The sequence below is a fragment of the Macrobrachium nipponense genome, chromosome 17 (assembly GCF_015104395.2).
Source record: "Macrobrachium nipponense isolate FS-2020 chromosome 17, ASM1510439v2, whole genome shotgun sequence".
Lineage (NCBI taxonomy): Eukaryota > Metazoa > Arthropoda > Malacostraca > Decapoda > Palaemonidae > Macrobrachium > Macrobrachium nipponense.
The window spans coordinates 78323932-78339590 of NC_087210.1; the positions used below are offsets into that span (position 1 = coordinate 78323932).

At 35.9% G+C, this 15659-nt stretch overlaps 1 long non-coding RNA gene across 3 annotated transcripts in view; it reads right to left on the reverse strand.

Moving 5' to 3' along the window:
• Positions 1-15659, reverse strand: part of LOC135196349 (uncharacterized) — a 99796-nt gene that overhangs the window by 12916 nt on the left and 71221 nt on the right. The window contains exon 1 of one of the 3 annotated variants that reach the window (XR_010310390.1): positions 9561-9650. The exons of 1 other annotated variant lie outside the window; for it this stretch is intronic. This is a non-coding gene — a long non-coding RNA (uncharacterized LOC135196349). Of the gene's footprint in view, positions 1-2607; positions 2759-9560; positions 9651-15659 lie in introns of those variants that run through there. One more of the 3 variants, XR_010310388.1, reaches the window with a different exon arrangement.

Here is a 15659-nt window from a genome sequence, read left to right on the forward strand (position 1 = left end):
TTTGTTGCAAAATAAGTATATATTGCTTTGAGATTAGAAGTTTTAAGGCGATGTTTTCTTATATCCGTCTGGTAAAATAAAAGGCAGAAAAATGATTAAAATTGACATTCGTGGTAAAATGAAGTACATATCGAATCATCCAGTGGCCTTGGACTGAATAAAAATTCATATCCAACTATTCAGCACTGTCAAACATAATCTCTACTAAGATGATGACAAACCTTTCAGGGTTCATGCCAAGTTTTATAAAGGGTAATTCTGCAACATTCCTAACGTTACCATCGATTTTACGAAGTATACTGTAATTTAGCATTGCCTTCACAGAAACATTCAGTTTCTGTGATAATGCACCATAAATATAACTTGGACGTGCATGCTATCCTATCGGTTTAATAGTTTTGGTCTTTTATCGTCTTTTTTTTCACTTTTGCTGTCGTCCTACTGACACTATAGACATCTATTGACAATTAGATTTAACTATAAAAACGAACAAACAATGGTAGTTGGCCACATTTTTAATATTACCTTCGGTATTACATATAATACACAATAAATCATATCCAACCTATATCAAAATATAATGTGTCTTTTTCATATATTCATAATATCAATTAAGCATATTTTCATCCTAGAAAGTATTAAAACATTTGAAAAATAAAAGCAAACTATAATTATAGCAATGTTTGTAAATATAAGAAACTATTCTCTTAAGTTTTAATATTGGCAAAGAAAATATTTGATCACGAAAATATAATATAATTATCAATCATTTATCGGAAATATTAATATTTAAAAAAATAAAGCTACATTTTGTCTAAAAGCTTCAAGTTTTTTTTAAGCTATTCTTCTTAATCTGCCTGGTACAATAAGTGTTAGTCACATGCCCAAAGCTGACATAGATTTTAATATAAACCACAAATCAAATCCTAAAGTAGAATTTACAGAAGCCTTAGATGGAATAGAAATTAATTTCTGAATATTCAGCACTATGAAAGATAGACTATGCTAAAAAGCTATCAAAGGTGGACTATACTATATAGGAAGTTGTCAAAGGTAGACTATACAATATAGGAAGTTGTCAAAGGTAGACTATACAATATAGGAAGTTGTCAAAGGTAGACTATACAATATAGGAAGTTGTCAAAGGTAGACTATACTATATAGGAAGCCAAAGGTAGACTATACTACATAGGAAGCCATCAACGGTAGGCGACGCTAGGAAGCTAACAAGTCACTCTTTAACCGAATATTCAACATTTCATACTTCATCTTCGATTAACCGAAATATACTCAAAACTACTAAGTATTACCTTCAAAATTATCACTTTCAGTGATAATGCAGAGATAATACACAGAAATGTAGGTATTTGGTAAATGTTTTAGGCCTTTTATCGACAATTTTTTTTCACTTTTAAAAATGGACAGGGTTAATTTTCGACAGGGTGAAACATGAACGGGGAAAACGGACAGGGCAAAAATGTAACGGGAAAACGGACATGGCAAAAATGTAACAGGGGAATTCTAGACAGGGTGAAAAATGAAAAGGGGGAAGAGAAATTGAATGGGGAAAAGGGTGTTAAGGGAGATTATTAAGAAATAATTAGCAAAATTTCGGACCATTCAGCATTACGAAAAAAGAAAAATTCGGAATGCTTGGAATGCTTTCGTACGTTCTGAAATCATGGGTGGATTTTTAAGCCTGCAATCAGCCTAGGCCCTCTTCTTCAGAGGATACCGAATTCAAAATATAATTCTCTCTCTCTCTCGGTGTTGGTTTTATATTGATATTTGAATGTCTCAAATTACAAGACGCACTACGGAAACTAAGTTAATAATGCCAGTTCATGCAGGTGAAACGACACTTCAACTTGTTTATATGCCACGTTTATTGTGGCCTTGATCGTGACAAACACTGGAAACCGTAATTATCACAGTGTTACTTTTATATAAATTTATTTTTAATCTTGTCAAATAGTTGCATTTTCACATTAGACTGATAAGTCTGGCAATGCTACACCAGCCAAAAAATAATATTCTAAAGTACAAAGCTCTATTTTCCAAAAGCGCAGTGAAGGAGTTGCTGTTGTTTTAAAGTTAGCTGACCTAATGACAGCATGGGCTCTTGGTCGTTGAACAGCCCGTAAAGCGAGTTGCAAAGATTCGATTTCTTTAAATACACGAGTCAGTGGTTCCAAGGGTGGAAGTCACTGAGATGGAAAGATCATTGAGAGGTTATAGCCTCGGCCTAAAACAACCTTATCGGTCTAGAAGCGTTGGACATCAGGTAGCCTGTGGGTGGAGCATCTTACTCCTTTGGGATGTTCATAGGATCTTTCACTTAATCCCTTTCCACTGGCCTGAGGATAAACTGTTTGTTGTGCTGGTGACTGCTGTTCCTGTGATTTTCCTTTTGAACGGTTAGGAGTTTTCAAACAAAGGGTCGTAAGAACAGGCCCGTACCTGAGGGCGGGGTTGGGGTGTCGAACTACCATCCCCCCCCCCCCCCCCCCCCCCCCCCCCCCCTAAATTTATGGAAGTCCATATTTACTGTGTTAGAATTATCTAACTCAAATCAATTTTAAGGCAAGTCTTTATACTTCAACTTACCTGCACCATTATCCAGAACAATTTCTTCTTGGCTTCGAATTTTGATTCATTAATTAATTCACTTTTTATCGGCAGAGAAAAAGAACACCCGTTCTTCTGTCCGACAGGTACCACAAAACCACTCTCCTTGTCAGTTGTCGGATCAAAAACAGTCAACAACAGCAACTCCGTTTCCTTTCGCTTGTCCGAAACCCTTGAACAACGTTGAAATATAAAGACGGGAAAGCAAAACTGTTTCCTTATAAGGAATACATTTAACATTAAATTAATTAATTCAATTAGAATGCAAAAAGGGGAAAGTTAAGAATTTACATTTAATATTAACAAACGACAATCATTCAGTTTACTTTCCGTCCATAAACGAACACCAGAAATGGGGACAAAAAGTAAGAAACAAACGAACTAGTCAATTCGACTATTCTCCCACGAATGAAATTACCATTCTCCAATCAACTATTTCTATATCTTCCCCAACCTACAAAAGAAAAGTGGTTACACAAAGAACCATTTTGACGGATTAACTCGACAACAAAAGACAACCTTTATAAAACAAAACAAACCATTGTTTACAATCTACCCTCCCGAGCTAAACTTATTAGGTTTCTGGAGGCAAGAGCAGTACTACGGGTAGGCCTAGTAGATACGTATTTCATTGGGCAAAGATGTTCCAGTGTCAGGTATTTCATCTGTCTCCAACTCACTAATATTTTCTTCTTGTTCTTCAATTTGAACATATAAATTAGGATCATTAAGCTCAGAATATAATTCTAAAGGTATTAAAAAACTAACATTAATTTCACTTTTAACAGGCTTAACAATACGAACAGTACGTACAACACCTTCGTCATCACTGAATGTTTCAACAATTCTAACCAATGGCCAATAAGTTCTAGATTTGGAAGGTAATTTAAAGAGCAATTTCCCCCTTTTCCCATTTTCTAGGAGGATGAAAAGAAGATCTATCCTTTTCTTTCAAACTTACTAAATATTCAGAAAGCCACCTTTCCTTAAAGCTTTCATAAAGTCCATCTCTAGTTTCCAAAGTACGAGCAAGGAGAGAAGAATACTCATCCTCCTCACCATACTCCCACTCAGGAACTTGTTCAGAATCACCAAACATTAATGAAGGAATAAATCTGCTAACCAAGAAATGATTAGGAGAAATTATATCTATCTCATTTTCACAAGATCTATAAGTTAAAGGCCTATTATTCAAAATTTTCTGAATGTCAGAGAGGAAAGTGACAAATTCAGAAAATGAAGGAGCAAATCTACCAAGAGTTTTAAAAAGGCAATGCTTAATTGTTTTAATTAATCTTTCCCAAACAGCACCGTACCACGCTGTGTACACTGGGATAGTCATACGAGAATTTGAAGCGACCCTAAACTTCTCCTCAAACTCAGAAGTAGTAAGTAACTGTTCAATTATATTACCAGCCTGAACAAAGGACTTGGCATTATCTGTAAACAGCAACAGGAACACCAAACCTATTAGAAAATCTAATAAAAGCTAATATAAATTCTGAGGTTGACAGACTGGACAACTTCCAAATGTATTGCTCTTGTATTAAAACAAGTGAAAATAAGAATGTACGCCTTAAATTTTCTCCATTTTTCTCCCTCAACCATAAGTGGCCTGTATAATCCACACCAGTATGAGCAAAAGGCACACTCAAATTAACCCTGGAAGATGGAAGCAAAGAAGGAGAAGGATACTTCACTGTGCTAGCATTATAACGCTTGCATACAATACAATCCTTAAGGACAGACAAAACTGCTTGCCTAGCCTTCACAATCCACAAACCATGCATGCGCAAAAAACTAAGTGTTTTTTGCATAGACTTACAATGGGCATAATAAATCTACAACCGGGTCAAATGATGCTTCTTATCCACAAGAATAGGATTGACAATATCAAATTTTAAAGTAATGTTTTTGTCAATCCGACCTTTAGTTTGCATTATACCATTATCATCCAGAAACAAATTAAACTGCCTTAACTAAAGGTGGGACTTCAACTAAAGAATTTTTATTCTTTAGATAAGATAATTCAAGAGGAAAAGCTTCCTCTTGCATTAACCTTAGAAGGTAATTAGAAGCTGCCTCAACAGGGTCAGCTTGAATTTTCCTAAACTTATATACAACAGTAAATACCTTAGAAACTACACTTATAAGTCTAGAGAAACTAGAAAAATTACTAATATTTACAAGAGGTTCCTTTTTAGGAAACATTACAGGAGAAATTAAGTCACCCTTCACATTACCAGGAATACAACCCAAAAGACCCTTAGGCCACTCGTCAGGAGAATTCAACCAAGAAGGCCCTTTGATCCAAAGACTGAAATTTTCAAGAAAATGCTTACAAGTACAAGGTTTAGTAAGTAAATCAGCCTGATTGCTAGATGAAGGAATATAAGCTAATGAAACTCTACAAAATCTATCAGAAATCCTATCTAACATTAGAAATTTCCTTCAACCTATTATTCACAAATGTGTTTCTCTTAGGAGCCCTATTAGTAAGAATCCAACCAAGAACTACTTGGCTATCTATAAAAAGAGTTATGCTTTCAATTTTAGTACAATTTAATAGATTATTTTCAAAAATAGTATCAAAACACTTCAAAGCTAATTGGGCGGCCAAAAGTTCTAAAGTCGGGAGAGTTTTCTCCTTAATAGGGCTAACCTTAGTCTTAGCAAATATCAGGGAACTATGACCACCTTGCACAGCATACATAGCACAACCATAAGCTTCCTTCGAAGCATCAGCAAACAAAAAGTTTGATAGGAGCATCAGTTTTATAAGTTTGTCTGGAAAAAGAAGCTTGACTAACCTCACTGTAAGAACTGCAAAATTTACTCCATAACTTAGCAATTTCAGCATTTGCCGTTTCATCCCAGTTCGAAACTTGCTGGCACAACTTACAAATAATAAACTTGCCCTGCAGCATTATAGGTGCAAATATGCCAATAGGGTCAAAGACAGAAGACAAAGCTGACAAAATCTGACGCTTTGAGGAAGCATCCTTGTTCAATTGCTTAACCTTTAATTGTAAGGTATCCTGGTTAGAGTCATAAATATATCCTAAAATCTTCATTTCAGAAGAAGCTACCTTTTCATCTTCATCAAGAGTAGATAAAGCAGGACAATTAGAACCCCACTCCCGTAAAGGCAACCCCCCTGAATTCATAATTTCCTTAATAGAATTGATAATAAATGGTGCCTGGGCTCCCAGATTAGAAGAGAGCACCAAGTTATCCATATAAAATTTGTCTTTAATCAGAGAAGCTACTTCATTCCCTCTATAACTAGACAAATGATGTTGAATAATATAATTAAATATAAAAGGAGAACTTACAAATCCAAAAATTATGGTATTATACCTATAAGCAACAAACTTCCCATTTATCTTTCTAAAGAAACAAAATCTATTTCGATCAGACTCTAAAGATAACCTGACTTGGAGAAAAGCCTTCACTATATCAGCTACAACTACATAATCATTATTCCTGAAATACAAATCCAATGACAACAAGTTGTTCATCAAATCAATACCAGGAAAAGCGGCTTCATTTAATGAAGGAGCTTTTCCCACCTTTAAACTACAATTGAATACAGGGCGGATTTTAGTGGTGGCATTTTCATCATTTCTTAAGACAGGACGATGAGGAATGAATACTTGGCCTGCGGCTCTATTTTTAACAGGCTCAATAATGCCAAGCTCCTCCTGTCTATCAAAATCTTCCTCATATTTAGAGGCTATATTCTGATCTTCTAATTTAGAGTAAATCCGCTCGGCAACTGCCAATGAAATCTTTAAATTGTTAGGGACTTTTTCAATTAAATCCTTTTTCCATGGTAACTGAACGTGATAATGTCCTTCATGAAAAGAAATTGATTTAGCAAATTCAGCAACTTGTTGGTCTTCATAAGGAAGTGAATTTTCATCTTTAAACCCAATCGATTCTAAGTTATAGAAATTGTAGAGTCCATACTAGACACAAGAATCAGGAAAGATATCATTCAATGGATCGAACTTATAGCCTACTGGATTAACTGCAAAATTTACTAATAATTTGTGTTTTCCAAGTTGCTTAGGAGGAACAAATTCCAGTAGTCTAATCTTATCAGGCTCAGAAGTCTGTTTAATCTCCAAATTAAGGGAAGAATTATAAAAAACTCTAGATTCTCCGTTACATTCAGGTACATATTTAATCTCCTTATTAGGAATAAACCTAACAGATTCAGCTTTACCATTACCTCTTAGTCTATTTTCCAAGATTTTATTACTATCAATTATAGGACAAGACTCTACCTCTCTTATTGGTTTACCTCTAACACAAGGTTCATAAGAATCAATTCTCTCAAAAAAAAAAGCTTCCTTTGTGAAGGATGAACAAAATTGACTACTGTACCAAATGGAATAACCCCATTTGCCAACTTAATTACTCTAACCTTAATATTAAATAACTCTACAGAGTCTAAATCTAACTGACTAAATTCCTGAAGGATATCATTCCCTAGGATGCCTAATATATTTACAATTTCAGAATTCCTTCCTGGGTAATTATTACATACAGAATAACCTGCAGATTCCAAATTTTTAACTACAGAAGGCAACATAGGAATTTGGAGGGAAAGACTAAAATTTTCCAATGCAAAAAAAAAAAAAAAAGACAACTAGACTTTATCCCACAAGGCATTGTTAAATCAGCTACCAAATGAAATCCCTCACTAACTCTAGCTGGCAACCCAAAAGAAGAAACTAACCTAGATAAAGGAGCACCACAATAATCTCCTAATTTACAAAACAATTTGTTTATTAATAACACTAAACTGGGCTCCAGTGTCTAATAGAAAACAACATTTAAAAGATTTCCTACCCCTACCAACTTTGAGTGTAATGAAGGGAACAAATATTTCAGACCCTGATTGACAACTTAATACTTTTTTACCAAAATCCTTAATAGCATGAGGACACATTGCTCCATGATGTTCAGATTTATTGCAAGAAAAACATTTATAAGGTAACAAAGATTTATTTCCCGGACATTCCGAGGCCCTATGCCTATCACTCAAGCATTTAATGCATAAATTTAGTTCTTCAGCTCTATTCTTCCTAGCTTGCAAAGTATCAAACCTAGTACATTTAGAAGAGTTATGACCTGTTTCTTTACAAAATTTACATCTACCAGAAGATAAAGGTTTACTTGTAAATTGAACTTTATTAGTCATTACTAGCAGTAGATTTATTACTATACTTTGATTGTTGGAAATTACGGTCTTTACCTTCATATTTAACTTTAGGTTTTGCACCAGAATTTTCATTATGACCTAAACTAAGGCGTGCAATAATACTCTGATAATTATCTAACAACAGGTTAAAATTAGGATAAGAAGATCCTGTAGTTCTAGAGAGTTCTATCAAAAAATTTCTAGGAAGTTTCCTATTTACAATTTTGCTAATTAGCAATAAAGCAGCCGAATCGACTTCAATCAGATCTATACCAAGTCCCTTCAAATCAATGAATTTATTATTCAAAGACCTAACCAAAGATTCTACTTCACTAAGAGATTTTACTTCAGAAGTGTTCAAAACTTCACCTATTACTTGATCAATTATGTTGTCTTCATCCAGAAAATTAAGATCTAATTGCTTAAAAGCCAAATCAAAACCCTCATCATTTACTGTAATGTTTTCTACCATACTTAACGCTTCACCTAACAAATAACCCTTTAAATAAATAAACCTTTGAGCATTAGTTAAGTTAGGCATACCAGCCAAAGCATTATTAAAAGCCTTCTTAAAGTTAAAATAGGCAAATGGAATAACTGCAGTTTTCAAACTTCTGAATCTGAATAGGAGGGAGAGGTAATTTTACAATTTTACTAGAACCATTTTGAGGAGTATTCTTACCTCCAAACAAATTATAAAATTTTACTCTAAATTCTGACAGAGTTTTCTGTATTTCATAATGATAATCTCTTGCTGCTTGCATAATACTATCTAGTTCATCTTCAGCAGCAATTTCACAAATGCTTGCATCAAAATTCTCAACTATTACTAAATTAGCATCAAATTTATGAACAAATTCTTGTAACAAATGACTTAATTTGATCGTCCTTTAAAGAGTCAACCTTCTTAACATCAAGAGTTATTAAACCCTTAACATAAGCCCTCTTTTTAATTAACTTTTTTATTTCAGAATCAGTCATCTTGAACAATGCTATTAACCAATACTAAATTACCCAAAGAAAAAATCTAAACTTAACTTAATCAAGTCAATGCAAAGCAAGTTATCATCAATTACTTCATAATGAAAAAATACAGCATACTATGCTAACAGCAAATTTAGGCTAGCCTACCTCAAACTTTATCAATAATAATTTAGATTACACTTAACATCAGCTAGGCTAATCAACAGGTTATTTAAATGAAAAGGTTACTAACTTAACCTAAACTTAATCTAAACTTAAATTAATACAAGTATAAATAAGGACCAATACTGCTCCTTTCCTTATAAGGAATAACAACAGTATACAAAAAATCCTAACATTACAAAACCCAGATGAGCCAAGAGAAAAAAATATACTTACTAGAACAGCTAAACTAACTTAACCTAGGCCTTTGCTCATACTAAAAGTCAGCCATTCTCCGAGCCAACTTCACATTTCCATCAATATTGAGGTGTACTCCATCCCTGGCCTAAAGGCGTGGGTCAGAAAATCCCTCAACCCCTTTCATTAGAAACAAACTATCCTTGCCCTTCCATTTGTTCAACCACTTATTGAATTTATTAGATTTAGCCTTAAAATCCTGCCGCAACGCATCAAAACTTTCACAGTGGTTAAAAAAGAACCTATCCTCTATTTGGGCAAAAATTAGTTTAGCCTCAGGACACATCTTCTTCAGCAATTCAGCAAAGGCCTCACAACAGTGCTCTACTTTCCATACCTCCGCAGTACTGTGGATAGCATCCAAATCATTGCTGCCCAAGAACACAAAGATACGACTAGGCCTGGACCTCCTAGGGTTAGCGAAATAGTCATCCTTGATGTTTTCAAAGGTTGCGCCCCCTTTACAGATGTAATTAAACCCGTCACATTCTCTTAGGCTCAACTCGGACAACCTCCGCACCTAGCTATGCCCAATAACAAGTGTCATAGCAAAAGAAAAAAAACAAGAAAAAAAAAAACAAGACGAAAAGTAAATTGAAATCTTACAGAGTAAAAAAAGTACAAAATTCGAATATGTTAGAATTATCTAACTCAAATCAATTTTAAGGCAAGTCTTTATACTTCAACTTACCTGCACCATTATCCAGAACAATTTCTTCTTGGCTTCGAATTTTGATTCATTAATTAATTCACTTTTTATCGGCAGAGAAAAAGAACACCCGTTCTTCTGTCCGACAGGTACCACAAAACCACTCTCCTTGTCAGTTGTCGGATCAAAAACAGTCAACAACAGCAACTCCGTTTCCTTTCGCTTGTCCGAAACCCTTGAACAACGTTGAAATATAAAGACGGGAAAGCAAAACTGTTTCCTTATAAGGAATACATTTAACATTAAATTAATTAATTCAATTAGAATGCAAAAAGGGGAAAGTTAAGAATTTACATTTAATATTAACAAACGGCAATCATTCAGTTTACTTTCCGTCCATAAACGAACACCAGAAATGGGGACAAAAAATAAGAAACAAACGAACTAGTCAATTCGACTATTCTCCCACGAATGAAATTACCATTCTCCAATCAACTATTTCTATAACTGTGACTACCCTTTTCATTGAACTGTACTTACAAAGTAATAACCCATTAATTTTTATTTTTTTAAGTCAAAGTATTTAACATAACAAATAAAAGTAATATGCATGTTATCGTTAACATAATAAATGAATCAATCAATAAAACTGAAGAAATACTCTTGAGTTTCAGTGCAAACTTTCAACATTATAAGTAAAATTCTGTTAACCAAAGTAGTACTTTGAATAACATCAAATCGGGTAGAAGGGCAAAGACCGCATACACAATTGTTCTTCTTAATATAACTAAAATAACATTTTCAAGTATTTCATCTTGTACATACCTATATATGCAATGACATTTATAGAAATACCCTGTGTTTTAAGGATTCTTGGGAAAAACGACCCCTCCCCAATTAAAAAAAGAAAGGAAAAAAAAAACTATAGGTACGGGCCTGAGAACTGGTGTAATGTCCAGACTACGTACATGGCGGAAATTTTCTAAAGTTCGTTGACCTACTCGATGGCCTTTTGTTTTCCGGTCAGGATCGACTATAAAGACAGGTCTGCCATACATACACAGAATATAGAGAAGGAAACGACAAAGAAAAGAGGCAAAATAACACAAATACTAACAATTGCAGCATAAAACCATAAAGTCAGTTACAGAAAACTAAGGAATCAATGGTGAAATGCTATTTAAAATTACATTCGTTCCCTTTAAGTTTCAATCATCCAAAGGCCAAAATAAATGCTAATTTCTTTTTTAATATCAGAATAAATTATATGTGATAAAATTTCACGAAATAACTGCCGGTGGGTAGCTTTGTATTTAAAACTTCGAGGAAACATTTCGTTCCTGTATCATTCAGAATAATCTTACGAATTTTACGTTTTGTAAAACAACAGAAACCTTTTTCTCTCTCTTTCTCTTTCCTAGTACCCAACCACCATCGTAAATATTATTCAGTCGAAACAGTCTGGGTGAAGACAAAAATAAGAATCCAAACATTACCCTGACATCCATCTTGTAATCTTGGGTAGATTTACGGTGCAAGGTTATTTCTGCTTTGACCTAAACCAGGCCTATAACCGTATGAGGTGTCTTGTAAGTTAGCCGTAAGTGTTTAATCATACCCTCAGGGCTTCTCAGGGAGCAGGAACACGTGGTGACCCAGGTTAGCTTTTACTAACAACTCCACAGGTAATAGTCTGCATGGTATTGTACAGCAAGTATATGTGCATATATTTGTACATATACATACATACATAAATAATATATGCGCTCTCTCTCTCTCTCTCTCTCTCTCTCTCTCTCTCTCACACACACACACACACGCTTATATATTATATATATATATATATTATATATATATATATATATAGATATATATATATATATATCTATATATATATATATATTATATATATATATATATATATATATATATATATATGTATATATATATACTCTTCTAGAGCACAATTTTTCACGGATACAACATTCATTGAATAGAATGGCTTTCTCACTGTTAACCAGCTTTTTTGAAATTGCTTCATATTTTCTAATTATTTTCTTTACTTCATTGTTCAGGTTACTAATGGACACATAATGGGGTTCTTCCATTTACTCCAGTATTTTTACAAAAACGCGACAGCTGTTTCGTCAACCTATACGTATTGACGTTATCAAGCGTACTGATACAAATATGTTGTTTGTTGTTTTTGATTAAGCTGACCTTGTGTCAGCACGGGCTCTTGCTCACAGAGCAGCCCGTAATTACAAATATGAGCCTACATGCGTTTTGTGACGTCATGAGGACGGAAAGGTAGTACAATTGCCAGATACCTAGTTTTAAGTATTTACAAAAGACTATAGTGAAACATAAAATAAGACAAATAAATAGATATGTTAACAACAAAAATTATATAAAAAGTTGAAAGTAAGTTATTATATACACATTATACATAAATATATATTAATCGATAAACTACTGAGACTGAAAGAAGAACGCAAAATCGAACTTAAACAAGAGTGCATCGCTGAATTACTGGGTGAGGCCAATAGAACACGTGGTAACTACTTTAGTCGCATAGTCAGTCCACAGCTAAAAAAAGCAGCAAAAGAACTGAGAGAAAACGAAACCATAATAATACGCAAAGGAGATAAAACCGCAGTGTACGTCATAATGAATAGAGATGAATACGACACCAAAATGGATAATATACTAAGTGATAATTATAAGTTTCAGCCACTTAAAAGAGACCCAACAAATGACCTCAAAAAGAAAATGATGAGACTAACAGAAAAAGCGAACAAAGAGCAGAGAACAGTGAGCTTTCCAAAAATCATCGGAGACTTTGCACCCGGATACTGCTACGGCACAGTCAAGATCCACAAACAGGGAAACCCGCTACGGCCCATTATATCCCAAATGACATCCCCCATGTATAAAGTGGCTAAGAAATTGAACGAAATTATAACGCCGTACATTCCCTCAACGTTCTCGCTAAAATCATCGACGGAATTCATCGACCTACTGCAAGACACCGCACCCGACGAAGACATAGCATCCCTGGACGTTGAAAGTTTATTTACTAACGTACCAGTGGATGAAACAATACAAATCATCATGGACAAGATATACCGCTCTGAGAAACCACCATTACCGATCCCCGAAAAAAAAATCTTAAAAGAGATGCTGGAAGCATGTACAAAGGAAGCCCCATTCCTCTCACATAGGGGCGAAATATATCGGCAAAAGGACGGCGTGGCAATGGGTTCCCCCCTCGGGGTTCTTTTCGCAAACGCATACATGGCACACACAGAAGAGGTCACATTTGAAGAACACCCAAAACCCAGAATCTATGGGAGATATATTGATGATATCTTTATCACAACAAAGGGCGACAATGACATAGAAGAATTGGTAAATAAACTCCAAGCAAATTCTACATTAAATTTTACGGTAGAAAGAAGTGATGAGAAGATGCTCCCTTTCTTGGACGTACTTGTGACCCAAAAGAACAACAAATACAATACCACCGTATACACTAAAAAGACAGACGCTGGGAGATGCTTAAATGCTAGAGGAGAATGCCCTGATGCATATAAACGATCTGTGGTAAATGCATACATAAAACGCGCCATAACACACTGTTCCACGTGGAAAGCGATTAACGAAGAAATCAACAGAGTTAAACAGCTGCTCACAAATAACGGCTATCCAGAAGACATGATCCAGCAAGTTGTCAAAAAGAGATTAGAGGCTTTCCATAACCCGACCCTGAGGAACAACACACAAGACAAAGACAAAGAAATATTGATATACCATCAGATACCATACAACAAACACCACGAAGATGAAAGGAAAGCCATCCTTGGTATATTGCGAAGAGGAACCACCCCCCTAGCACCATATAACAAAATAACAGCAAGGATTTACTGAAAACCAAACCTTACGGCCTCATTGGTAATGAAAAATAGTACGGCCCCATCGACGGAGAAAGAGGTTAAATCTGATATAGTATACAAAGTTTGTCTGTGCTGACGAGCAATGTCAGTCCCCCCAAAAATGCTATATCGGACACACAACCACTACACTCAAACGTCGCATGCAGGCCCACAGAAACCAAGGAGCCATTCATCAGCACTTTGTGGATACCCACAATAAAAAACCATCCCTACAAGAACTTCTCACAAACACCAAAATAATACACAAGGAAGGCAACTACAATCGTTTATTGATATCAGAAGCAGTCAGCATCGCAATGCAACGCCCCAATCTTAACATCCAACGTGAGGCAGACCGATCCTTGCCCTCATGTAGGAGGCAGCCCTTCAACCGCGTGGAACAAAACCACCACACGTGGACAGGAGCGCAACACTGACATTCAGTGAATTAAACATATATGTAATTAATATATATTTATGTATAATGTGTATATAATAACTTACTTTCAACTTTTTATATAATTTCTGTTGTTAACATATTTATTTATTTGTCTTATTTTATGTTTCACTATAGTCTTTTGTAAATACTTAAAACTAGGTATCTGGCAATTGTACTACCTTTCCGTCCTCATGACGTCACAAAACGCATGTAGGCTCTTCACGTTGCACCGTGAAGAACAAAGATGGAACAGAGGAGCAAACTTTAAAGGTTGGGGCCACTTTCAAGGGCGAAATCCCAGACTTCATCAGCCTTGGGATCCTTGGTACCTACAAGACCGAAGCCTTCATTCCTGAACCTCTAAGGTGTTTCAAGTGCCAGAGGTTTGGGCATCACAGAAGAGAGTGCACAGCCCAGCATGTCTGCGGTATTTGTAGCCAAAAGCATGAGACGGATATATGCCTTGCCAAATTCAAAGCAAAGGGCCACACTGTTGCCCGATGCCCAAACTGCCACCAGTCCCATCATGCATGGTTCAAGGGGTGCCCTGTCAGACTGGAAAAAATCTGGAGGATGAAGGGCATCTCCCCACCGCCAGCAAGACCTCGAGAAAGACAACCATCGCCCCCAAGACGACCACCATGTGAACCACGTATTGATCCAAGAACAAATCGACCACTTCCACCACAAACTCTTCAACCTTCCCCTGCAGAACACCCCAAACCTCGTCATTATATCCCAAACCCCTCATCCTTTCCTTCCCTCCAACCTCCAATTCCCAAACCCCTTCCAACCCCCCCGACCCCTAAGGTTATTCCCTCAACCCCTCAGTTTATTCCCCCAACCCCTCAGGTTGTACCCCCAGCCTTTGCACCGACGACAATGCCGATTCCTGCTCGTGTTGAAGCAGGAACTCAGACGGAAGAACCTACAATTGAAGAAATGGAAATCCAGACACCGGCTGTAGCTCCCATTTTGCATAAGGAAATGGGAACACAAACAGAGGAGTTCCCAGTTAAGCAAGACATGGAAATCCAGACCTGCAAAGCAAAACTCAAATCAGTCGCCTCTGGAAGTGAATTCCGCTTCGCAGGAGAACAAGGAATAAACAAGCTCCTAATGACCTATGATGAATTTAATGACTTCATACATAGAGCTCTCGCCGACAAACACTACACTTTTAATGAACGACTGTTTACAGAGATCTTCCAAGAAGCCCTCAACTTTGAGATCTCCCTCCCAGATGATTTCCTCCAATCAGAATTTCGTTTCAGAACTCCTCAAGAGCATGTAATCATTCTGCAATAGAACGATCATCAACTGTTCTCTGAGCTCGTCCACGTTCTGTTGGACCTAGAGATCAGTCTTCCAGATGACCTCCTTCGTGAAAAGTGCTGTTTGTAGCATTTACTG